The sequence below is a fragment of the Caretta caretta genome, chromosome 3 (assembly GCF_965140235.1).
Source record: "Caretta caretta isolate rCarCar2 chromosome 3, rCarCar1.hap1, whole genome shotgun sequence".
NCBI classification, from domain to species: domain Eukaryota; kingdom Metazoa; phylum Chordata; order Testudines; family Cheloniidae; genus Caretta; species Caretta caretta.
In genome coordinates, this window is record NC_134208.1 from 118,581,219 (window position 1) to 118,605,866 (window position 24,648).

Here is a 24,648-nt window from a genome sequence, read left to right on the forward strand (position 1 = left end):
ATCTTGAAAACCCAATAAGCACAAGCAACAGACACAGATGGGTTTAATTAAAATACAGTAAAGCTGGCCACAATCATATAAAGGGAAAGGAATCCTCAAATCCTTTCTTAATCTTACTTGAGAAACCAATTTTGAGAAGCAAAACAGATCAAAACTCCCCGATTGGTTAGGGGCGTTTTTATCCACATTTTCATTTTGGCCAATCTCTCTGTTTGATCTTGATAAAACTCCCATTGGCTTCAAGAGGCGTTTTGCTTGAGTAAGTTGTGAATAAGGACTTTGGAACTGCTCCCAAAGAATGCAGAATAGAATAATATATGATTTTCCAAGGGAGAGATTATTCCATCTTGTTAACAAGGCCTATAATTTACACATGAATGTAAAGCTATCACATGTAGCATTTTATAGTCATATTAGAACTGAATATTAGAGAAAGCAGATGAACATTTTTGAAACTTCTCATTTTTGTGTCTTCCTGGTAGACAACTTGTTCAGTACTCCACAACTCAAACGATTTTTCTTCCTAGAATACAGTATAAACTAGCCTATCAATTTTCCATACCAAAATGAAGGTTCAGAGACTAAGTGGAATATCAGTGATCTCCATTACAATTGCAGTGTTGCCAACTTTTGAGTCTTGTGAGATTTTGAACACCAGCTCCTGGAGACATATGAATATGTGCAAACTTCATCTTTAACTTTTTTTAAAGTAAGTTTCCAGTCCTTATGAGTGTGGAATAAAGCTTGAAAATATAACTCAAGTGTAACCTAAAGATACAAAAGCCAGAAGTTAAATAAACAGAACTCTCATTTTAAAAAAAGTTCATTATTGTAAAGCCAGATTTCAGATTTTTCAGGTCCTGGCTCATGATTATTCCACACTTGGGGATAGCAGTCTTTGACTGGTCTCTGTTTACCTCTACTGGTTTCTGTGGCTCTTTTCCAAAATCTAGGGTGGGGCTGCAAACACACAAAACAATATCCTTTTTTTTAATGTCTAAAAAATAAAAAGACCAAACGGAGTCCAAAGAGAAGAATTGGCACGTGTGGTGAAGTGTATAACATAACTAAAAGCAGAAGATAGTTTACTAACTACATATAACTATGATGTCTTCTTCACCAGGTTCTAGAAAGACCCACCATATGTGATAGACAGGTAGAACTTTTGACTCTAACCCATCCAACAAAGTAGATTATTTTCCTCTCGTAGTAGATAACCTAAGTTTTTTTATTCACTGATTATCTTAAATGCAGTAAAAATAATATCTATTTGCTTACTAACTTTGTTCTCACCTATTTGGTAAAACTTGATTCTTCTCCAGTGGTTTTGGTGGAGTACATTCATTGCTGCCTTTTTTATACATCAGCATCATTGACGTCAGGTATCTACATTGTTCTGTGGACAATGCTCAGTTAAGTCATACTGCAGGGTCTTCTCCTTTACTTATGTCATTTGATTTTCCCCTCTTGCTATTATTAATTATATAACTATGTAACTATATTACTTACAGTCAATTCATAAAGTAGTTTGAGATATTATTCAAATACAAATGGCACTTTTCAGCATGGCATCTTTTAGACAAATAAAGAAGGAAACCCTGCGCTAAATAGCTTGCATTCCAAGACCCCAATCCTGCAGTTGGCTGGCTCTGTCTATATGGAGTAATACTGAACTCTATGGGGATTGATGTGGGTGAAATCAGTGCAATCACAGGATTGGAGCCTTCTAACCTAAACCTGCAAACACATATACAATGAGTAACTTTACTCATGTGAGTAGTACCATCAAAGTCAATGGGATTGCTCTTGGGAGTAAAGTTACCTGTATATTTGCAAGATTGGACTCTATATTAAGACCAAAAACATCAGGAGGCTATCAAAAGCCCTAGCCCATATCATGCCCATTCATGCCACATTTATGAAGAACCCCTAATTGATGTCTATGGGAATTTTTGCTTGAAACCTGATGGTCTAACATAACCCACTGGGATGCAGGATAACAGCAAGGGAACTGGGAGTGATCACAGTACAATCCTGACCGTGCACTGAGTTCTGTGTGTGGGGACTTGTAGAGATGTTGTGGACTCTTACTGATTTCAATGAGGCTCCATTTGGACACAGACATCTGCTCACACAGCTCAATGCAAGATCTGGGCCTATGATGTCTTAGGTGAATAATGTACACAATGTGAGGGTAACACCATTTTTAAAATTTATTTTTAGTTTGTATGAAGCATGTTACAGAAAATATGGCCCAGATCTTGCAAATACTTATTCCAAGTCAGTAACTGTGCTCACATGTGTAGAATTATTGAAGTGCATAAGAGTTTGCAGACTGACCCCTCCGATTGGGTTAGGAAAACTTGAGTTAGCAGACCCTTGGGTTTGTTAACCTAGGCCTTGAGCATCAACACTTATTTGTAACCCTAAATTATGAATTTTTGAACCCTGGGTACCAACCTGGGCTCTAGTGTCTACATTGCATTACACAGGACCAAGTCCAACCGCCCACATTCCAGGCTTCTTAGTGCCCTCCTCAAAAGTGGTGGCTTGGTGTGATTGTTCACCAAACTTGACTGTTCACAGGACAAAGAAAGTCAGCCTATAGAACTGTGCATTGCTTTCGGCAGACTCCTAAAGCATTAGTCTAAGTGGGCTGTGTCTACACTGCAAAGCAATAGGGCTTGAACCCTTGGTCCACCTTGACTCAGGCTCAGACCCTCCACCCCCATGGGGTCCTGGGTCTGAGAGCCCTTGGTTAGTGCCAGCTGTGAGGAGATGGAAGGGAAGCCTGAGCTGGAACCCTCTGTGCTTACAGGGTGATAAAATACCCACAGCAAGAGTCTCAGAGCCTGGGTCAGCTGAGTTGGGCTGGCTGGGCTATAAAAGTGCAGCGCAGACAGCTGGGCTGAGCGGAGCCCAGCTAGAGCCCACCCTCCCTCCAGGCAGGGGCTGACCCCGAAGGCTAACACCGCAATTTTCCAGCCCCACAGGCCAACTCAGCTCATGGAGCCACCCCGGCCAGGCCACCTGTGGCCCTGCGGCCGGTCTTTCAGCGCAGGGTAGACGCACCCGCAGGAGGAGCGCGAGCCGGCGGGGCTCCTGCTCCCACAGCGGCACGAGAATTACCCTCGCCCCTCCCCCACAGCTGCCGGCGGAAAGCCGCTTCAGCCGCGGGGAAGGCGAGAAGCAGCCGCCGCCGCCGCGGGGTGAAACAGCCCGGAGCTCCTGCACGGCTCCGTCTCCCGGGCGGAGGCAGGAGGAAAAGCCGCTGCCCGCGGCGTCAGACCCGAGTCGAGGCAGCAACTTCCTCGCCCCCGCCGCGGGGAGCCACCCACAGGGCGCCGCAGCGAGGCCGCGGCAGCCCCGCCTGGGCTGGCTCCGGGCGGCAGCAGGCGCGGGGGCGGGGGGGACACAGTCCCCGCGAGCAGCCCGGCGAGGCGAGGTAAGGGGCCGAGAGCGGGCAGCGGCGCGGCTGGGCTGGGCTGGGCATCCCCGCGTGGGGCGGGCGGACGGACCCTCCGGGCGCCTGCCTTGGCCACCGCCGTGCCGGGCGGCGCTTTTCCCGGGGTGCCCCTGCCTCCGCTCCAGCGTGCAGGGGCAGCGGCTGGGGCTGCGGCTGCCCGGCGCCTGTGGCCGGCGTTTATCCCCGCTACAGAGCGGCAGCCTCCCGGGTGCGGGGGGACCCTGTTCTTTCTTTGCACCCCAGCGGCAGCCCCCCGCCTGAACTGGTCCCAGGCGATACCAGAACCCAGCATGGGAACTGGAGGAAAATGTTTGCAAACTTCTCGCCGTTCGTGGGGCAGGCGCTGGGGGATGTGTGAGTTGCTCCTGGACTCCTCCGGGAAACCTGGGCTGCTGAAGTGATGCAAATCGGCGCTCGTGGCAGAGCCATTAGTCCAAGGGGAACCTTTCGCTGGCTGCGATGTTTTGGAGCTGCATTTTGTGTGTGTGGACGGGGCGCTGGCCATAGGGGAGCTGAAGGGGCTCCAGCTGTTCTTAATAAAAAGCGCTGGCGAATTTCTGAGAGGTACAAACTAAACAACTGGGGAAAAGGCAGATTAATCTAAACACAACGGACTAGGAAGGGATCAGGGGTTTGAAGTGTAAAGGTGGACACGTGTTATTGTCCTAGGAAGTAAATTTTGGGAAACCCGAGTAGTCAACTACCATCAAGAGTGACTTTTTGTTTCTACCGTAGAGGCGGAACAATAAAGCTGGAGTTTTGATCTTCAGAAATGCATGGAAGTGGGGCTTGAAAGCAAAGCATAAATGCATAAATAAATACTGGAGGACCTTCGTGTTCGGTGTCCGAAGCACCTTTTTTCTTTTCCTTTTTTTAAGTGTTTCATTCAGCAGATTGGCTAAAGCTTGCTGTTTGCCTTTGTGCAACTTTTTAATGGAAATGGGTCTTTATTTGAAGAAGCTGTGCAGCCCTGCACTAAACCCTGTCCAGCTGGAGCCATTCCTGAGCTTAGTTCCAATAGCCTCAGGGACTTACTGCCTGATGATGACACTTGTAATGATTAAAGCATCTGAGTGTTGTGATAAGGATACTATTCACATAAAAGATGTGGCTGCAGCCACCAATCTCCCCTATTATGGACGGTGTTCCATCCTTGGGTTGTTACAACTGGTGACCTACTTATTAAAACAGAGGACACCTGCTTCTTTTAATTCTCTTTTAAATGGCTTTAAACCAGTCATATACTTGTTTGTTTAATAAAACTGAACTTGAAAAAGAAAACCTTGTCACAGGTACTGACCATCTTCTATGACAAACATTTTGCAGAACAGGGCTTTATAAAACTCAAACATGTATAACATTACTATTTTAGTTAGAGATGCATATAAGCTCTTCCTCATATAAAATGAAATTAGCTAAAAAGGAAATAACCATTTTTCCATGACAATAAAAAAGCCAAATAGATCTGTTAGTGATTTTGAACTTGCAAGGAAAATTGTGTAAAGACAGCATTTTTCTATCAGTTTAAACATTGTGAAGCAGAATTATGTGCTCCTATAGGTTTCAAAGGGATGTGTGCATGTGAATCCAAGGGTGTAATCTGGCTTTATGTGGGCCCCATGCTACATTCCTTGCACACCCAAACTTCCCCTGAAACCAAGTTAGGCCTTTTTTCCTTCTTCTGGAAGTTAAGATTTATGGCCACACTCTTTAGTCAATTTTCTGAATAAACCTATGATTTCAGTAGGATGCTTCGATAATGAGAATTTTGAGTGTGCAAGGAATGTAGGAAGGAACCCATATTTTGTAGCAGGGTTTCTCTGAGGGTTACCTTCTGACCTCTACCTTCATTAATATAGGTTTTTTTGTTTTGTTTTTTTTTAGCAAATGAGCCCCTTGATCTTGCATATACTCCTATGCATGTTTAACTTGATGGGGGAGGGAGGATCGTTCAGTGGTTTGAGCATCTGTTTGCTAAACCCAGGGTTGCGAGTTTGATCCGGGATGGAGCAAAAATTGGGGATTGGTCCTGCTCTGAGCAGGGGGTTGGACTAGATGACCTCCTGAGGCCTCTTCCAACCCTGATATTCTATGATGTCTCCTGATGGTAAAGTTAAAAACATGCATGTGTCTATAGAAATGTGGTTTACTGGTATCCAAAGCCGCACAGTTTAAATGACAGATTATGCAGTATTTTTATGAAGGCTGTATTAGATCTTAAGCTTTTCAGGGCAGGGGCTGTTTCTTAGGGTATGTCTACACTACAAAATTAGGTCAAATTTATAGAAGTCGGTTTTTTAGAAATCGGTTTTATATATTAGAGTGTGTGTGTCCCCACAGAAAATGCTCTAAGTGCATTAACTCGGCGGAGTGCTTCCACAGTACCGAGGCTAGAGTCGACTTCCGGAGTGTTGCACTGTGGGTAGCTGTCCCACCGTTCCCGCAGTCTCTGCTGCCCATTGGAATTCTGGGTTGAGATCCCAATGCCTGATGGGGCTAAAACATTGTCGCGGGTGGTTCTGGGTACATATCGTCAGGCCCCCGTTCCCTCCCTCCCTCCGTGAAAGCAAGGGCAGACAATCGTTTCGCGCCTTTTTTCCTGAGTTACCTGTGCAGACGCCATACCACGGCAAGCATGGAGCCCGCTCAGGTAACGGTCACCGTATGTCTCCTGGGTGCTGGCAGACGCGGTACTGCATTGCTGCACAGCAGCAGCAACCCATTGCCTTGTGGCAGCAGATGGTGCAATAGGACTGGTAGCTGTCATCGGCATGTCCGAGGTGCTCCTGGTCACCTCTGTGAGGTTGCTCAGGAGTGCCTGGGCAGACATGGGCACAGGGACTAAATTTGGAGTGACTTGATCAGGTCATTCTCTTTAGTCCTGCAGTCAGTCCTATTGAACCATCTTATGGTGAGCAGGCAGGTGATACGGATTGCTAGCAGTCCTATTGCATCACCTTCTGCCGGGCAGGCAAGAGATGAGGATGGTTAGCAGTCCTATTGTACCATCTTCTGCCGAGCAGCCATGAGATGTGGATGGCATGCAGTCCTTCTGCACGGTCTGCTGCCAGCCAAAGATGTAAAAGATAGATGGAGTGTATCAAAACAAGAAATAGACCAGATTTGTTTTGTACTCATTTGCTTTCCCCCCCTCCCCTGTCTAGGGGACTCATTCCTCTAGGTCACGCTGCAGTCACTCACAGAGAAGGTGCAGCGAGGTAAATCTAGCCATGTATCAATCAGAGACTTGTTCCAATAAGAACAATAATTTAGGTGCACCATTTCTTATTGGAACCCTCTGTGAAGTCCTGTCTGAAATACTCCTTGATGTAAAGCCACCCCCTTTGTTGATTTTAACTCCCTGTAAGCCAACCCTGTAAGCCGTGTTGTCAGTCGCCCCTCCCTGCATCAGAGCAACGGCAAACAATCGTGCATCTGAGTTGAGAGTGCTGTCCAGAGCAGTCACAATGGAGCACTCTGGGATAGCTCCCGGAGGCTAATACCGTTGAATTGTGTCCACAGTATCCCAAATTCGACCCGGCAAGGCCGATTTAAGCGCTAATCCACTTGTCAGGGGTGGAGTAAGGAAATCGATTTTAAGAGCCCTTTAAGTCGAAATAAAGGGCTTCATCGTGTGGACGGGTGCAGGTTTACATCGATTTAACGCTGCTAAATTCGACCTAAAGTCCTAGTGTAGACCAGGGCTTACTGTGTATTTGTGTAATGCCCAACACACTGAGGTCCTGATTCTATTTGAAATCTCATTATGCTACCATAGTACTAACTACTACTAATAATTATCACATGGGATAAACACGGTACTGAGCTCAACACTATAGCATGCAGCAGTAATGGATGCTGCTCCATAGAACAAAAGGTTGTATGTGTTTCTCATTCCTTAAGCTGGTAACAAGTTGAAAACAGCGCTTAGCAGAATAGGAACCTCATGCATAAGTAGGTGCTATGGTAATAGTACTGTTATTGAAATTTCCATGAAAAGGGTTTAAAAAAAAACAGAATTACAGAACTGTTGACACTTAATAAACTGGATTTTTAATTTTATACTTTTTTTCATTTTTGAATTAAAAATTTTTTTTTTTTAAATTTAAGAATTCCTTAATCCTGAAAAAATCAAACCACCTGACTAGGCTGATCAATCATAAAAAGCAATGCAAAGAAACCCCCAAACAAACCCACCGCCATCCACAACAAAATATACCCTGAAAAAGGAATCTCTCTGGAGAAAAAAATTTTTTAGAAGAACAACAAATGGAGTAAGTTGTTTTTTAATTAAAAAAATAAAAATAAAACCAAAATATTTTGCAAAAAAAGTGTTGACTTTCTGCATCACAGTTGTTTTCTGTGAGCCTCATGGGGACTGATTGACCTCCCTGCACACTGCAGGAGCTATCTCTCTGTAGCTGCCCCTTGGGGGAAAACGTCAGGGCTCTCATATAGGTCAGTCCCATGTTCCTCCGAACTGGTCATATATGCCTCATGAGGAGGGGTTTTTGGCCTATAGCCAGCTGGAGGTTAAACCAAATCATATAATTTACTCTGAAGTACACTTATTTTCATAAATTAAATAGAAATGAAATTATACTTTTTCTCCACAATGTATTTATTTTTATTCTGAGTTTAGTTTTTACAAAAATAATGAAAACAGCAACATTAATAAGTCTCTGAATGTATATCTAGAAAAACCACAAATAATAAATTGCAGAGTCTTGGGAGCAGTGACCTTCATCTTTGTATGGTTTTTTACAGCACCTCACACAATGGGAACCCAATCTGATCAGGACTTCTGGGTTTTACTGTAATATATGTGAAAAAATGTCCTTCATACAGTTGGGGATTGCACTGTGTGGATAATAGACTGCAGGTTTATTACAAGAAGTGTCTTGGGTTTTATTCAGTGCATTATAACTAGTATATCCAGTAAAGGATGGTGTGTGAATGCCGTAAGTCCAAAGTGGTGACCTTTAACATAGAGACAAGAGAGGTCAGGAGCATATGCATGGCTGCAATGACTGTACTCTATAGAAAAGTTCACCAAAAGGTATCCAACTGGTGTAGCAGTCCTGACAACTTCCTTATAGTTTGGCAACCTTGTATATTCCCTTTATGATTATAGTTACAAAGGAGCCCAGATCCTGTAATTGTCCATCATTGGAAAAGTAAACAAAAACTACATATGCTAAAGTTGAGCATGTGCTTAAATGTTTGTTGGATTGGGGCCTTACTTTTTAAAGACAAGAGCCAGATTGTTTGCTTGGGGGTAAATTGGTAGCTTCATTGACTTCAGCCAAAGTGTCATTGAAAGTTGTTAGGATCCTTTTGTCACTAAGAAAATCTTGAAATTTTTACATATAGTAAGTAATTTTGTGCTGTTTTAATTTAAAATATTTACAAACAAGTCTGTAACAATGACTTTAAAACTATGAAAGGAAAAATACCCATTTTAATAGATCTGCATCCAGCGTCTTTATGGACTACTGGATGAACAATACTTGCTACCAAATATGCCTGCCTTCCTTGTTCATGTTGCTTAGCACTTCAATTCCATGAGTATACCATTTACATTTATAATACACTGAGGACCTATTACACCCTATTGTGTCAACTTCTTTATCTAACCGATAAACAGCCAAATCACAACAACAAACAGTTAAATACTGGAGAAGCTCAAACAGATCGTAGCAATGAGATTATATAATACAATAGCTAAAGAATTTATTAGGAAGCTTGTTCCTAATTCAAAGACTAAAGGATGCTTCTGGTGGATTGTATATATTTTCTAGCTCCCTCCCCACAGCTTTTGTATCACACTGTGTACTGCAGAAGCGGTATGCTTGCTGCCCCTTAGAAAATGGTTTGTGAGGCCTTTATTAACAATTGCCCTACTTGTAGTTACTGCTTAAGATAGCATAGCTGAAAATAGGTTTATTATTAGCAGTGATTCAGACCAGTGTTTACTTTTTCTTTCTTTCTTCTCTTTTATTTTAGGCTGTGGTGCACTAGAGCCCATATTTGCATTCACTGGAAGGTATCTGGGTTTAAAGATGCTGCTTCAGTGAAGACGACTACCTTAAATCTTAAGATAATTTTATTGAACATTGTTTCCCCTTCTGTCACCTTAGGTTTTCATTTCTTTATGCTGCTTTCTACCTCCCCAACTCCTTCTGTTATTATTGATTTTCAAAAAGCAATACAAGTAATTAGAATGATTCAGTGATATTCGGGTAATAAATTGTAGTATATACAGTTTGCAGAAGAAACCTTCAATTTGGAGGACTTGGGGAAAATTGGGAGACTAAGAAATAAGTGACTTAAAAAAAGGAAATGCTAGTTGCTTTGTATTAAATGCTCTTCTTTTTTTTTATCCCTGTTACCATTTTTATTTAGATCGATGTACATTTATGATCTGTATCCTAATTTTTGGCCAATTCCTAGACCAGAGTTCAAAGCCTAAGTAGAAGTATTTTGTTCTGCATGCAAATCTGGCCCACTGGCACAGTGCTGAGGGTTGAGGTGTGGGAGGGGGTCAGGGCTTTGGATGCAGGCTCTGGGGTGGGGCTGGGGATGTGCGGTCTGGGGTGCAGGAAGGGGCTCTGGCTTTGGGGGGGAGGGGCTCAGGGCTGGGGCATGGGCTTACCTCCATCAGCTCCCGTTCAGCGGCGCAGCTGGGGTGCAGAGGCAGGCTTCCCACCTGTCCTGGCACTGCAGACCATGCTGCTCCCCTAAAGTGCCCCCTAAGGTCCTAAGCAGAGGCGCACAAGCAGCTCCACGCAGCTCTTTCCCGCAGGCACTGTCTCCACCCATCAGCTCCCATTGGCTGGGAATCGGCCAATGGGAGTGTGGAGCCAGTGGGGTGGGGGCAGCGCATGGAGCCCTGTGGCCACCCTGCTTAGGAGCCAGACCTGCTGCTGACCACTTCCGGGGCACAGCACAGTGTCAGAACAAGTAGGGACTACTAGTTTTTACTGTCCGGCTGCCAGGGTCCCTGGGTGCTGAGCAAGGCAACCCAGTGCCGTGCGTTCCACAACCAAGTACTGGGTCGCAACCTGAAGTTTGAAAACCATTGGGCTACAACATGACAAGCTAACACAGCTTTAGATGTGTTAGCCTGAATCTTAATGGATTTTTTTTTTAAATCATGTTAACTCGATTGCGCTAACTTGACTTTTTCCCTTCAAGACAGGAACTTACTATGTCTGAGTCAAGCCTAGCTTTGTGGTGTTTATCATTACCTGTTTTAATTAATGCTTTCTACTCTGAGAATAGAAAGAGGTGGGTGCATACATGTTAACAATACCCAGTCTCCATTCATGCGTTTTTTTTTTTGTTTTTTTTTTGCCTCGAGGAAAATTCTTTGTCAAAGGTTTGAGGTGTGAATCTAAAAAGTAGAATACTTTGTTCAGTTCAAAAAGTATAGGCAAACATGCATTTAGAGGAGTATTGTCAACTTAAAAACCCAAGCTCTTTGAAATTCATGGGACTTTTGCCCTTGACTTCAATGGACTCAGGACTTAACCCTGTATTCTGTAAACAAACACATTTCTTTATCTGTTATTAACAATACCGTAGACTAGTAAAGTAAGAATTCTAAAAAGGCAATAAACAAGTCACTACCTAGGGCTTGTCTGCACCGGCACTTCACAGCGCTGCAACTTTCTCGCTCAGGGCTGTAAAAAAACACCCCCCTGAGCACAGCAAGTTTCAGTGCTGTAAAGCGCCTGTGTAGACAGTGCACCAGCACCGGGAGCTATGTCCCTCGTGGAGCTGGGGTTTTTTACAGCACTGGGATAGCTCTCTCCCAGTGCTCTGCCACGACTACACAAGCCACGTTAAAGCACTGTGTTGCCAGTGTGGACTAGCCCCTGGTCTCCGTGTTTGTTTTTTGAATTTCTCTCAGCTTGGACAATGAAAGTCAATTAAGTCATTTTCAGCTTTCAACTTTCAAATGTTTGTCCTTCAAGTACTGCAGGAAAATGTTTGCATAAAAATAACAATATTTAGTGGAACTAAAAAAGAATGGCAGAAACATTTCTATTGGTCTTAAAGAAGCTTATCTTTACAAAATATAAATTTTTGAGCCAAATTTCAGTTGACACTGTCTTTACTCCTCTTCTGGAGCTATCATTACAAAACTTAGTCAGATTTTAAAGCTTTTTTGTTTTTCATTTAAGAGGTTGAACTGACTTTTGTATAAATTTTTTGTATTTGATTGTGTAAAGAATCAGAAAATATTATGAATGATCACTCTCAGTGATTATCTTTATAGTCAGATTTCGAACTACAATGTTAATTGCACTTCAGTAACATTACTTCTGTTTTCCCATGTTTTTCTTTTTTTTAAAAAAAAGAAGCAGGATTTTTAGAGAGGAAACACGTCAAGAAGTTAGCAGTTAACAGCCTTTTAGTCTGTTGCAGGAATAGGAAATAAGACTACACTCATTGGAGTTAGAAAGAGGAAAACATCTTAGTCTGTCCACAGTGCCTGCCCAAAGGAAATTCCTACTTTGCAGAGAAACATTGGTCTTTGACCATTCTATGTTGTGCTAATTAAATCCGTTAGCATCACCAAGATGCTAAAGGGAGCTTGCATTTTATCTTAAAAAATGAAATTATAGATTTTGCAAGTGTGTTGTATAATTGTTTAGATACATAAATGCCACAGTGTTTCATCATATTATTTGTTATATATTTTGCATTGTTGATTTGTTTTGATGTTGGCGACTTGGAAACTTACGCTACAAAGATTTTGATCATAATTATCTTCTTCTAGAAGGCACTTGTATTTGCATCTACCACACTGACAGCTACTATTTCTTAAGTCAGAGACTGAAAAATTCATGAACAGCTTTTAAATGTCAAAAGAAAAGAGAACATTTTTTTCCCCTTTGCCCCATTTTTACAATACTGAACTTAACAGCTCATATTTTTGGTTGGTGAAATAGACCATCACAGACAGAACAGACTTTAGTGCTTAACTAGGGTGATTGTGCTAAGATTGTGAAGCATTTGGTTATGCTTTTTGGTGCTACATTTAGATAGATTGGAGCTGCTGTAATTGCAAAGTGATCAGGCCATAACATGGTCGTGGTACCAGTAGTTAATGTATAATTGCCATGGTTTCTAATGGAGTTTTTGCACTATCTATTCTATGTAATTAACTTGTGTTATCGTATGTATAATAGCAGAGACTACAGAAACTTGAACCATTGAGATACCATTGTTTGGAATACAAAGCTTGTTAAGTAATTATACACTTCCAAGCTGAGCTGTAGGCATTTTGTCTGAAGAATTTTGAGCAATTGTTAAAATCCATTTAATTCTCCCCACTAATTTTTTACACCTTGTCATTTACACAAACATTTGTTTTGGGTTGACATAATCTCTGCATAAATCTCAGTTTTTATGAAAGTTTGAAAAATATCCAACAAGCCATGTTATCAGAAAGAAAAGGAGTACTTGTGGCACCTTAGAGACTAACCAATTTATTTGAGCATAAGCTTTCGTGGGCTACAGCTCACTTCATGAAAGCTTATGCTCAAATAAATTGGTTAGTCTCCAAGGTGCCACAAGTCCTCATTTTCTTTTTGCAAATACAGACTAACATGGCTGCTACTCTGAAACAAGCCGTATTATGTAGCTGCTAAAAATGTAAATGATTCCAGGTTGTAACACTTGTATCAACCTCCCTTTGTAGCTGGTAAGTTAAAACAGCTGTAACTTGACAACTGCAAAATTGTCATGCCTGTAGTCTTCAATGTATACACATGCCTGTGGCAGGTTTGAATTGTTCAGAACGAAGAAAGTGATTTGAAGTAGTAGCGTTTTTTTTTTTTTTTTTCTTTTTTGGTCTCTAAATAATGGGAACTCATGCATCACACATCTCCTAATATTCAAGGATGCATATGTCCTAATAATCACCTCCATTCTGCTACTCGGCTGAAGCCATAATGTGATGATGTCTGAAAGGGTTATCCAGCAACCTGTCTGTACTCACCTAAACTCGGTAATATGTCACCTGACTGTATCTCCTTCAGTTGTTTATAGTTTACCACTGGCTACTGGAAGTGGTATGCTGTTCAATCTTCACCCTCCTTTTATCTTTCCCATATCATCCTGAATTCCTCAGCTTCTCTGGAGGAGAAGGGAAAGTACGCTCCTGGGTGCAGTTTGTAGAGGATGACAAAAGGAGGTGACCTTCCCAGATTTCCTCTCTCTCTCACTCATTTACAAAGCCCCAGATTCTCCAAGGTATATATGCACTTAATTTCCATGAAAATCAAACACCTTTTGAGGATCTGGGCCAAAGTAATTAACCGTCTCAAAGTCCAGAGCACTTTGTGGCAATGCAGGTACCATGGGAAACCTGACATTATAACATTTAAATTGTCAACTCTAACACTAGTTATTTTTGAAGGAAGAATAAATTTCAGTTTTAACTGTGCAGTCACACATTTTTCATGTGTGTGGGGATTCAAGCTCCCTTCCTGATATTATTCCTATTGCAGTTCAGGAGGCTGATGGTGAAATAAATGAATATCAAAATAGGACAGTTTTCTTTAGCGGAAAGCTGGTTGTTTAATGATTAGTATTAAATTCAGTCTTAAAATATAAATTAAAGTGATACTTAACAATAGTGACTTCAGTGTGATTAATCATGGGTGCAAGTGCTCATCCTTATAACCATGGTCCCCATCTGGCCAATAGTGCCTGTAAAGTGCTTTGAATAAGGGAGAAGTGCTACATAAGTACTAAGCATTATTATACTCTTTCTTCAATACTACCACAAAACCAAGAATACAAAATCACACACACAAAGTTTTAAATACCAAACAAAAAGTCCAGTGTCAATGCTGAAGTTCTGACTTTCTCACTCTTTGGCTTGGTCTTCATCACCAGAAAAAGGTATGTTTTTACCACAGGTTTACTAACTGTGTTAGCTATCCTGCTGTAAAATCCTATTGAGACATGGCATGAGGTAAACTAGGTGATGTCAGCCACAGGCAGAGGTATAGTGTTGACCTTGCCTAGCTACCTCATGGTAAAACCTACAACTGCCTTGTCTCTACTAGCATTTTACAGTGGGAAAGCTAATGCGCATTAGTTCTCCTGTGGTAAATCTCTCCCCCACGCTTTTGTTATAATGAAGTCTGCCTTTGTCACCTTAAGATGGTGGTTCAGCCTCCCTTGATTGAATTAGCTGGTCTTTTGTGGAGTTCTGGTAAGTACACATGAGGCACACAGCTAGCTGTTTATATTTACATTATTTATTATATGGTGAAATTAGATGCCCAATAATTATCAGCAATCAAGGGAGTTATGCGTCTAATTATCAATGCAGCATTCAGAATATCTGCCCTCTTATCATTATTTACATAGTACCAACAGTGAGTTAGGCACTTTATAGATATGTAGAAAGACGGGGTCCCTGTCCCAAAGCATCTACAGTAACTAACAGCAAAGGAAGGGTGAGAGTATAGTTTGTAATTAGAAACAGTGACTGAGCAAGGTTTGGCACATGTCAATTCTATGACTTCTAATCAGTACTCCAGCATAGGGTTTTGTCTGTGTAGTTTGCATATTTACTATTCATTTGGACTCTCTGCTCTTATGAAGAAATGATTCTCCTCATGTCAGGTCAAACGGCACATAGTAACCCATCTTTGTTGGTTGTTTTAATGATGGAGAAATAAAAATGATGGCTAAGCAAGAATACCATTTTGAACTCAACATTGTATTGACATTTCCAGTGCACTAAATGATATGAACTTTGATTCCACAACAGATTGTATATGACTAACATGCGTTGATAGTCTCTTCCTGGTAAACAAGTAATTGTGATTTTCTTGTTACAGTCTGTAGATTACTTATAACCATCAAATCACATAATATGAACTCTGTCCTGAGAGAGCTTATTGAGGGCAGCTCCTACTCTGGCACTAATAGAGAAATTTGGAGGCAAATGACGACAAACAGCTCAGTCTGCCACATGAGTAGAAATGTAGCTGTTTGTCATACCTGCTTGTAGCTCACATTAATACCATTGGGTGATATCTGTACATATGGAGAGGAGCCTTTCAATCTAGTCAAGGTTGCCCAGTGTTCACAATTTGTTCACTCTTATTGTCACTGGAAGAGTCTGACTGTCTCTTTATGATAACTACATCAGAGTCTTGTGGACTTATGCAATATTCTTGATAGGCTTAAACTGGTGATGTAACTAATCAATCAGAAATGGCTTCACTTTAGCCCTCCTGGTACTACTGACATCTGAATATATGGAGTCTGTTATGGACCAGGTCAGGTCAGATTCTGAAGTATGTCTGCTTTAGATCATGAAATACCCATTTCCCCCATCCAGCCTGGCAAGAAGTGGAAGAAAGCATGGAGGAGCTACCATCTCCATACTCAAGAGTACTTCAAACAAATCAGTTGAGGAAGTAGTTTAAATCTCTCTCTCGAAAGGTATATAATCCGTCTAGGAGAGTCATGATCCAAAGGGTCCCTTCTGACCTTAAAAACGTTCTTATGATCAAAATTAAATCTTGCATTGGAAGACGCTTAAGGCAGGGGTTCTCAAACTGGGGTTCGGGACACGTCAGGGGGTCACGAGGTTATTACGTAGGGGATCATGAGCTGTCAGCCTCCACCCCAAACCTTGCTTTACATCCAGCATTTATAATGGTGTTAAATATATTAAAAAGTGCACTCGGAGGCTTGCTAGTTGAAAGGAGTCACCAGTACAAAAGTTTGAGAACCACGGGCTTAAGGTATTACCACTTTAAAGGAATGACAAAGGAAGTGGAGTAAGAACAGGAGACTAGGAGTCAGAGTTCCTGAATTGTGATTTTTTTTTTTTTCTTTTTTTGGCTGTGCTGTAACTTGTGATCTACTGTGAGGTACTTCATCTCATGCTGCCTAGGTTTGCCCATTGGTAAAATGAGTACAGTAACTTTGCCTACCTCATGGAAGTGATGAAGCTTTATTCATAGCTGAAATGGCCTCAGAGGAAAGATGCTATTTCAGTGCAAATATTTTAATTTATTCTTTCCAATAAAGCTCACACAACATTTTAGGTGATACTGTCTTATTAAGAAAGCACTCCTTTTGTAACAGGCAATTCATTGGACAGTTGCTGGAGCTCTTGACAGATAGCATCTTTGCAGTATTTTTTTTCTAAACACTCTGTAATAATTTTTCATGTTACAGAAACTTGATTGTGGAAAAACCTTTTTCTTTCACCTTTTGCTGCTAAAAATGTCCCTAGCCATCACCTTTCCCCCTTCTTCTTTTTTAAATTGGGTGGGACAGCCGGTATATTTGGCTGTAGAGACAGTTACTTCCCAAAGCAGAGCACTATATTTAAAAAAAAAACAAAAAAAACAAAAAAAACCCCACCCAAATAAATAAAACCAATCCCCCACTAAAACAAACAACCAATACAAATTGCCGAACAGTTGTGGTTCTCTTGTTTTGACATTTTTATGGAGCAAACACTGGCTGTGCACTGTTTGGCATTCTGCAAGACAAAGTCCCCTCACAGTGTTGCCAATTTAATTATGCAGTTACACCAGTTACTTTTAAAAATTGGTCCTGTTTACATAGGATTTGAGTTTTACTAGCAAACCCATCAAAAGGTTATTGTCTGCACAAAAAAAGTCACTGTTTTTAGTGATTGTGCCTATAAATCAAAATCACCAGTAATTAAATGGAATTTTGAGTGTCAGACAGGAATAAAACTAAGGGTCTCCCCTCTCCCTAAGGGATAGGAAATTATGGTTAGCATGTGTTTATTTTACATACCAGTTGGTTTAAAAATAGTGTAAATCATCAGGGCATGACTTTCCTTGAAACCTAATGCTAAATACAAATGAAATAATAGAAATGGCTCCCATGAACAAAAATGTTCAGCATGAAGCAGTAAGCTTTGTTACAACGAAAGCTAGCTGGAAGTAGCATTGCTTTTACAATTCAAAACACAAATTGATGTAAAAGCTGGATGTCTGGGAATGGGGTTGAACATATTTTTCAGAAGCCTTGAATGGTTGCTTTCCCTGTTAAAATATAACCCACGCACAAATACCCCATTTTTATATCTTTCCCACACCCATTTTATTGACCTGCATTGCACAGTAGGGAATCAGCAGGTTGAGAAGTATGATACTCTGTGGACATATAATTTATGTATACAGTATGTGAACTATGAAACTGGCTGTGCCAGAATCTGTTCATGGCCAGCATATAATGTATAGCAACACTTTTTTAATAATGAGGAATATATATCTGTTTATATGGTTAGTAGAGGATATTTCTTGAGCAGAGTGTTAAGAAAATACAAAATCATTTTTAGGGTTCTGTATTATATCTCTCCATCTATCTTCAGAGATACAGTCTTTATGTCAGAGTCCATACTGTGGAGCTACACAATTTGTTATGTTTTAAATTTTGTTGGAAATCTGAGAGCAATGTCTCCAGCAAATCATATTTGCTTGTTACGCTACTGTCTTTCAAAATACACTGATCATGAGAGCGGTGTGTCTTTTGTGCTTATGCTGGCTGGTTTAAGGAAAAATGAGTTGTGTTTTTTTTTTTTTTTTGTTCTGCAAAAAAAATACATTATTGCTAGCACTGGTTGAAATATTTCCAGTGGTACATATTTCCATGAGAAACCGCTGTTTCACCAAAATAGAAATCTTTTGCTGGAATGTCTTTTGATTTGAGGCATTTTTTTTCATAATTTTCAATTGGAAAAGTTTTGAAATCCAACAATAATTCAAAATTGAAATGGTGTTTAGTTTAGATTTGGTTTGTTTAAACTTCCTTGTTTCATTTTGACTTGATGTGAAAAGATTTAATTTCAGTAGCGTGTATAGTGTGACTGCTCAGTCTCAACAAGTTACCCTGTGTGTTCTTTCACTGGGTAAGTGCATGTTGGTTCAGATTTGTGATAGCACATGGGTAAACTGAACCAGCGTGTCTGTTAATGGCTAGACTCAGTCTTTGGGATTGAGGGTGAGGCTGGGATTTTGTAACAGTGAACCTGCATCTTTGGTGAAAGGGAATAGGGATCACCGGGTACTGTGCATCACCATGATTTCTCCCCAGCTGATCGGCTGGATCAAATATTCATTCAGTTTATCCCATGAAGCCCACCAACCCGCTACCACCCTGTTTAAAAGAGGATATGAAAGCCGTTCAAGTCACAGGTTACACTACAGAGCCTTTGCCCCTACTGTTAACATAGCATACACCAACAGAAGCAGTTCTTCTGCCTGAATAGGGATTTCTGTCAGAATAGCCATTTTGGTTAGGGGTGTGGTTCCCTCACACCTCTGACCAACATGTGTAAGTCGGTATGTTTTAAGTGTAGAGTAAGCCTCAGCAGTTGTCTGACTCTCAAACACAAAAATGGTATTTGTGATGGGTTCCGCCTGGGGTGCCACCTGGACCTGGGGTACAGCTGAGCCCTCTCACTCACCAGCCTGGGCTCCCTCTTGCACTGTGCTGCTGTGACAAGCTGCAGACCCACTCCCAGTCCTGCACTTGTCTTTCATCATAATTCACACAGGTAAGGACACATCCAGCTGCAGTTACATGTAGGCTTTCTGACCAGCCACTGCATGAACCAAGAATAGAAAGACTACAGCCAAGATAACCCCCAGCTCCCCAGGCAGGTACCCCCTCCCTCCAAAATTATAGTGTTTTGTGCTGCACAGGGAACTGTACAGTATAAGCTCATAGAGTTTGCCCCTCCCTCAGTGTGGAGAGGAAATGCAACAGCTTTTCCCCTTGAGCTAAGATTTCCAAGCACTTCATTCAAACTCAGTGGTTTAGATAAAGCAAAAGCAAGTTCAACTACAAAAAGATAGATTTTAAGTGATTGTAAGGGGTAGCAAGCAGATAAACTTAGTTTGTGTCTTTATTTGCTAGGTAAACATACTAAATAGATTGGACCTGAATTAGCAGTCTCTCACCCTGACTGATGATGGTACAAACAGACCTGCAGATTCTTAAGGGACAAGCTGCATTTGCGGTGCAGCTTGAGATCCCTAACCCCATTCCAAGTCCTTTTCCTTAGGAGCTTTTTTTAGGTGTTCAGTTGTGGGGGGAGTGAGGAACCACAGATGATGTCACTCCCTGCCTGATATAGCACTAGCAAATGGTGGGAACCCTTTGTTTTAAACTTGGTTCCCAGACAGGTTTGTGGAAAAAAATAGACATCCCAAGATGGAATCCAGAGTCATGTGGTCTGGTCACATGCCCTTACATATCTTGCTGAGTAATAGCAGCCATTACTTACAGGCTGTCTGGAACGTTTACAGGAGGTCAAGTTCTTTCAGGGTCCATTGTCTTTGCTGATGGGCTATCAACACTGTCTGGCTTCTTCATTATTGTACCTGAAAGACTAGTTGTGGGTGTTACCCAGAGTAAGCACATTTGAAATACAGACACATAGTTGATATTCATAACTTTAGATAAACAAATGATACATGTATACAAATAGGATAATCATATTCAGCAAATTATAACTTTTCCAGTGATCTCACATGACCCGTCTTGTACAAAAGCATCATAATTACGCCATAATCATATCATGATAATATCACTGTGAAGAATATGGGGTGCAGTGTCACATTATTTTTCTGACACTGCCCTCACTAGAAGCAACACTGCACCATCTCTTACAGAACCCCAGGCTGAGGGCTGTGTAAGTGGAACTGTCGGACTCCAGCACAAGGCTGCTCAGAAGCAGTGCTTTTCTGTAGAGTAGGTTAGGATAAGGAAAAACCTGTCAAGGCTTGGTCTTCCTCAGTGGAGATGATGTTGTGGAAGCTGTGAACCATGAACCCCAGGAAGTGAAGGGAGGGAAAACAGACTGTCAGGAGGTGGAGGATCCACAATGTCTACTTTGTCTGAGGGAGACAGCTCCTCTGGAGAAAAATATTTCCAGGGCTATAGTTGACCAGTCGATGTATAGGAGGTGGTGATAGAATAATAAGGTGGCTATTGCCGGTTCAGTTAGTCCAGCACCACATGAGGTTGCTCCTCTTCTAGAGGTTGGCCCCCAGCAGGCTAATGCCCAGGGACCATCAGTTCTTCAAGTGGTGGTCCCTGTGTGTATTCCACATACGAGTGTGCATGTGTGCCACGCACCTGAGTCCAGAAGCATTTCTTAGCAATGTCTGACGTGCATGTGCGTAGCGCATCAACTCATGCTCCCAGGTCATTTGGGTCGAGGCCTCTCCAATTCACTCCTACTGCTGCGTGGCCTGAGTCGTAACCCACTGTTCCTTCGTGCTCTTAGTTTTCTAAGAGTGACTCACTTCTACTTTGTAGATAGTTTAACTAAACACTAAAGAAAAAAAACTGATGTACACCTAACATAGTTAGTATAGTTCTTCTTTCCCTGATGGGAGATCGTAATCCTGGGCTATGCTTCAGATTCTGGGCTTCAAAAACTGTCTTTTCTGCTGCACTCCTTCTCTGTGAGCAACAATCCCCAGCAGTGCCACTTTTGCCTCGGCGATGCACACATTGTGGCTTGATGCACTGTTGCTAACTCCTTCCTGCCCGGGAGCTCTGTCTTCATAATACCTCCCTCCCTCCCACTTGTAAAGTGGCCATCATTGCACCCCTCCGAGCACCGCATGTGTGCTGGAACTGCCAGTACCAAAGGCCAAAGATAAGTCCAGGCATGAGCGTAAAAACCACTCTCTCACGGGCATGAGAGCCAGTTGCTGCTGTGGACTGCTCTCAAGCACAGTGTTTCGTCCCTGAGCTATGCCATGTTGCGTGCAAAGTCGTGCTCGGAGCCAGCCAGAATGGTGCCCAAGATTCCATGCATGGAGGGTCAGGCGCAAATGGGATCTGACGGTGCCGATGGTGACCTTGGTACCCAAACATTTGGAAAGCTTACTGGCATGTGCACCACCCGTTCCACTGGTAACATATGCCTCCCAGACAGGCAGGCTCTACAGACGCCACCAGGCCCTTCTGACATCTCCACAGGTACACTATGGACCCCTGGGTGCTTGGAAGCCTTACTGTCTGTGGAAGAGTTGATCTTTCCCTCCCCACAGTCTCCTCATATATCCATCACCCTTCTTCCCCCTGCTCACCCACAGACATCCTGACCCCAGAGGACAAACTCCTTCTGCTGCTGCTGGAGAAGCCTGTACCCTGTTGCACTGCAGCCCTACAGGACCCCTTGTCAGAACCATCTTAAGAGTCCAAGGAGTTCTTGGAGCTGGAACTCTCTCACTGGTGTCATGCTGGAGTCTGGATGTACACCCCAGGCTGCTCTAGCTTTTGAATACAACCCGACAACAGAGGCCTGGTACTGCTTCCCTGGGGGCCCACAACATCCAAGGGACCATTCCTTTAGTTCATACTGGGGACCCTGGCACCATCTCACCACACTAGGCACCATCTCAGGTGTCCTACCACCTATCCCCTGCACATCCACCAGGACCATTAGTATATGAAGAAGAGGGAGACATTGAACTGGTACTGTTGGCTCTGCCGGTCCCGACTGGAGCATCCTCCTTGCCGGACAAGGCGATCATCCCTCTCCCACTCTCTCTGCTAGACGACCACCGCCAGTATCAGGACTTGTTGCATAGGGTAGTGGCAGACCTGAGCATCCCATTGGAGGTTCAGGACCCACAATATCAGCTCCTGGATGTCCTCCAACCTCAGGGGCCATCTAGGTTAGCCTTATCCATCATTGAGACTAGCCTCCAACTGGCGTGGGCAGTATGGCACACCCCTGGATCCTGTGCCCCCACACCTAAGAGGGTGAAGAGAAGGTATTTTGTGCCTGCTAAAGAGGTGAAATTTCTTTTCTCCTATCCACCCCTGGCTCCCTGGTTGTCCAAGTGGCCATGGAATGGCCACAGCATCAACCACAAAAGTCATCTTTTACAGTAACCATTAAGAAAACATCTGGACACCAAGCTCACAATAACAAAAATACATCAAAATAAAATCCAACAATCCATGGATCTATTTTTCTGCAGGATTACGACTCCGCAGCGCTACCAAGCTCTGCTAGCCAGGTGTGATTTTTTTTTTTTTTTTTAATAAACAGCTACAGGCTAGTAGAATTCAAGGACAAGCTGCCACCGGAGCAGCAATCCATGGCGCTGCTAGATGAAGAGTGACCAGTCACCAAAGTGGGCCTTCAGGTAGCGGTGGATGCAGCAGACCCATCCTCTCGCTCTCTAGTGATCAAGGTCGTTATGCGAAGAAGCTCATTGCTACAATCATCGGTCTTCCCCAGGGAGGTCCAAAATACAATTTGAGGACCTCCCTTTTGTCAAGAACCAGCTGTTCCATGATAAGATGGACAAATCGCTAAAGGACTCCAAAGCCAGACTATGGTCCTTTGGTATACATACCCCGTCCCTGAGACAGCAGCAGAAACAACCTTTCCACCTGCACCCTCATGCGCCCTACCCACCCTACTACCAGAAGGAACCAAGACACCAATCACAGCAGCCTTGCTTCCCCACCACTGTTACATCTGTCTCCTCAACCCTCTCCCAGCAGCAGACCAAATCGCAGAACCTCCACGGTGTCACCCTCAGCACCCCATACACCCACTATTGGGGCAAGATCACCATGGACAGTTGGGAACTGGAGATCATCTACCACAGCTAGATACTCTCTCAAATTCCTCTCATTCCCACCGCTCCACCCTTCCCACTCGCCCCCTCCTCCCTCGGGACCCTAGGGGTGGTGAATCCATTAAGCATTGGAATGACTTCCATGGTGAGAAACTGATTGGATTGGATGGTTTCCACTTAAGCAGAAGTGGGATTATGCTTCTAGATTCAAAGTTGTCAGGATTTGTTAGGCAGGCTTTAAACTAGATAGGAAAGGGGGAGAAGGCGTGTGTTTTTGATTACTTCAAATGATCTAATATGCCTTTAAAACCAAGAAAATATGGGTTTCTGAAAAGTAATGAACGCGGAGAGTATTTAATCTACTAAAATCTGTAAACCATGCACCGTGTGTGGGGAAACAAGATGAGCTAAGAGTGTTCTCAAATGATGGAATCTTTAATCTAGGGGACATAACTGAAACTTGGAATAACTGGAGTGTCAATATAGATAATTACATAGAAGAGGGAAGAAGAGGATAGCTGTTATAACAGTAGTATTAGAAATAGCAACTTAGATGTAGGTTTGTAATGCAATATGGCAGCATAAAGAGGCCAGTGGAATTTTGAGCTTCATAACACAGGGAGCCTTTATAGCTATAGCATGACTGCATCTGGAATATTACATTCAGTTCTGGGCACCACATTACTAGAAAGTTACATATATATTGGAGGTAGTTCAGAGAAGAGCACCAAAAATGATTAAGGGATTAAATCTGAGCAATAAGAGAATTAGAGGAACTAACAATGGATAGCTTAGCTAAGAGATGGACGGGGAGAGCGTAATGGTCTGAGTAGCTGAGGTATATAAACCTCATGCAAAGAGCATTATTACATAAAGTGCCACAAGGGATTATAAATAGGAAGAATTGGAAGAAGTTAAGTAAACTTAGACTGAATATCAGGAAAAACATTTTTATAGTAAGATCTATTAAGCTGTAGAATAGTTTGCCAGTGAAGTGATGGGAGCCCCATTCCTGGAAACACTTAAAACTAGACTAGACAGAACATTAGAAAATGACCAGTAGGGAACAGACTTTCATTGGCAGGATTCAGATTGGATGACATTTTGTCAGCAATATTTGGTTGTCACTTGTCAGCTATTTTTTTTTTCTTTGAAATGTTGATCCTAGTGGTGTGTGTGGGTCTTAAGGCTGTAAATCATAAATTCAAGTCCCTGTTCCCATACTGCTGGGGATGAAATATTTGTGGCTAAATGTCACTGACAAAACTTTGTGCCAAAAGTTTAGTGTAACAAAATTGTCTTTTCAAGAAGATCTCACCATGCACAATTATCCTTGTGAAAAACCTGTAACCAGTGGTCAACACTGAGAGAGCATTTGCTTAACCCTTTGCCATAAATGACAGAGAGGACATCCATGGCTAAAAACAAGTTTGAATGATGCTGTGAGTATCCTTGTAGTGCTGCTTCCAAATTTGCTCTCCTTCCAGTAGTTAAGGTGGTGTTTAACCTTTTTATTCTCTGTGTCACTATATAGCATGG

General features: G+C 42.4%; 1 protein-coding gene across 1 annotated transcript in view; it reads left to right on the forward strand.

Annotated features, from left to right (window-relative positions):
- The first annotated feature begins 3,026 nt into the window (after positions 1 to 3,026).
- The window catches only part of TIAM2 (TIAM Rac1 associated GEF 2), a 218,726-nt gene continuing 197,104 nt past the window's right edge, over positions 3,027 to 24,648 (forward strand). The window contains exon 1 of the mRNA XM_048844175.2: positions 3,027 to 3,445. The gene's annotated coding sequence lies outside the window, so the exon portion shown is untranslated. The remainder of the gene's footprint in view (positions 3,446 to 24,648) is intronic.